The sequence below is a fragment of the Colletes latitarsis genome, unplaced genomic scaffold (genome assembly GCF_051014445.1).
Source record: "Colletes latitarsis isolate SP2378_abdomen unplaced genomic scaffold, iyColLati1 scaffold0133, whole genome shotgun sequence".
NCBI lineage: Eukaryota > Metazoa > Arthropoda > Insecta > Hymenoptera > Colletidae > Colletes > Colletes latitarsis.
In genome coordinates this window covers 15,001-17,370 of record NW_027488483.1, presented here as the reverse complement: position 1 = coordinate 17,370, position 2,370 = coordinate 15,001, and the positions used below count along the sequence as shown (strand labels likewise).

The 2,370-nt window shown below is 43.7% G+C and overlaps 1 non-coding gene across 1 annotated transcript in view; it reads left to right on the top strand.

The window, feature by feature from the left end:
* The first annotated feature begins 2,312 nt into the window (after nucleotides 1-2,312).
* The window catches only part of LOC143351336 (small subunit ribosomal RNA), a 1,933-nt gene continuing 1,875 nt past the window's right edge, over nucleotides 2,313-2,370 (top strand). Inside the window, exon 1 of the ribosomal RNA XR_013081680.1 lies at nucleotides 2,313-2,370. This exon is cut by the window's right edge and continues 1,875 nt beyond it. This is a non-coding gene — a ribosomal RNA (small subunit ribosomal RNA).

Here is a 2,370-nt window from a genome sequence, read left to right as displayed (position 1 = left end):
GTTTTGAGAATTTTTTTTTTTTTTTCTCGAAAACTAGCTCGACGACCTGCACTTTTGACGACGCCATCGTGTTCCCCGGATTTTTTCCTGCAAGATAGCGTGTCTATTTTTTGTCCTACGACGATTTTTGACGCCGGAGCGGTGTTTCGGAGCAGAGCGGACTTAGAAACTTTCGCGCGTCGACCGCCGGAGCGATCGCTCCAGGCTGTTTTTCGTCAATAACTCGAAAACGAGCACGGTAACGCTCATTTTCGCCCGTACGATACTTGTACCGTTTACCGTTGGCTACCTGGTAGATGGTTTTTTTTTTTTTTATCTCGAAGTTTGAGAGCTTTTTTAATTTTTTCCACAAAAACGAGCACGTGAACGCCAATTTTCGTCTATACGATTCTTATGCAGTTTTATATTCTCTACACGGTCCACTGATCGTTTTATTTTTTTGTCGAATTTTGAGAATTTTTTTTTTTTTTTCTCGAAAACGAGCTCGACGACCTGCACTTTTGACGACGCCATCGTGTTCCCCGGATTTTTTCCTGCAAGATAGCGTGTCGATTTTTTGTCCTAGCTCAATTATTAAGGAAGTTACGGTTTCTTGATTTTTCGGTATGTTCGAACTGGTCTTTTAGGCGGGCGCTCGGTCGCGCGGTGCTTTCGCATCGACCGACGTACCGATCGGCGGCGACGGTTTTTCGTCTATATCTCGAAAACTAGTACGCTAACACATATTTTGACCTATATGATATTTGTTCAGTGTAATTTTTTCTATCTGGTAGGCTGGTTTTTTTTTTTTTATCTCGAATTTTTTGAACGTTTTTGTTTTTTTCTCGAAAACTAGCGCGACGACCGATATTTTTAACTACGGTTTTGAATTCGTCTAATTTTTGCCTACAAGATAGCGTGTCGAGTTTTTGTTCTGCGACGATTTTGACCATTTTTTCATTTTTTTCTCGAAAACGAGCACGGCAATCTATATTTTTAACGACGGCATCGTGTTCCCCTGCTTTTTTCCTACAAGATAGCGTTTTTTTTTTTTGCCCTAGCTCAATTATTAAGGAAATTACAGGTGTTGGTTTTCGCTCTAAGTTATAACAGGCCGTTCGGGCGGGCGGTTGGGTCGCGCGGTTCCCCCCATAAGCGGCCGTGCGTAAGCCCGTGCGTCGCCGGCGTTCCGGCGGGCGCCTCGGTACCTATAAGAGAAGCGACGGTCCGGTCGAGTCGGTCGGGGCAGCGTCGAGCGTACGGCTATTCTTCGACCTCGGTTGAGAAGCAGTCGTCGCTCCTCGGGATTTCATCCTGACTGTTCTGTATCGTGCTCGTTCCAGACTTTCTCCACACTGCATTGCCACGAGTCGGTGTCTTTGACCGAATGGCTCTTGAAGTGGTATAAGCGTCTCGAGTGACGTTGGTGACTTGTATACGTTTAAAATATGTATACTCGTACTATCCGAGCATCAACTCTTCAGTCCGAGCGATTGAAAATTTTGTGAAAACCATAAACTGGCACTACACTCTACGGAGCGTAGCTTAAAAGGCAAAAATTGTATGGAACTACGGTTCGTACTCTGGAAAGTGAGCAAAGAATGAAATACAGGTGTCTGACCTCGACATAACAGTACGGCGCCGAATACGTGCTTTCTCGACCAGCACATACGCGCTTTCTCGTTTTTGTCCAGCATGAATGCTTAGTCTTCGGGCCTGGCAATACGTGCTTCCACGATCGATGCCCAGCGTGAATAAGTGCCCGAGATGTTCAGCATGAGCGCAGCTCTACGTACTTTGTCGTTGTGGGATACCATTATACAATAATGTTCTGTTGTGAAGTAAAATACGAAACGAGAGAGTTTGGTGGTGACTCTGTCGAGAAAAAGCAAATATAAACGAGAGAGTTGGTGGTTTCTCTGTCGAGAAAAAGCAATATAAAACGAGAGAGAGTTGGTGGTGACTCTGTCGAGAAAAAGCAAATATAAGAGAGTTAGTTGGTGGTGGCTCTGTCGAGAAAAAGCAAATATAAGAGAGTTAGTTGGTGGTCGCTCTCTCGAAAAATGAAATTAAATTAAATAAACGAGAGTTTGGGGAGCTCTCGGAAAAGTGAAAGAAACTAAACGAAGGAGAGGGTTTTTGGTGGTACCCTCTCTATACATATATAATATTATAACACAAGAGAGGAAGAGGTGGCTCTCAAGTCTTTCGAACGAAAGACTAAAATTTGATGTTGAAAGAAGGAGTTTTTTATGTGTCGTCGTCCGTTCTCCTTCAGAGTCGGCGACGAAGAATAAAATTGAGAGAATATTACAAAAGAACTTTACTCAAGTTCCCTGGTTGATCCTGCCAGTAGTCATATGCTTGTCTCAAAGATTAAGCCATGCATGT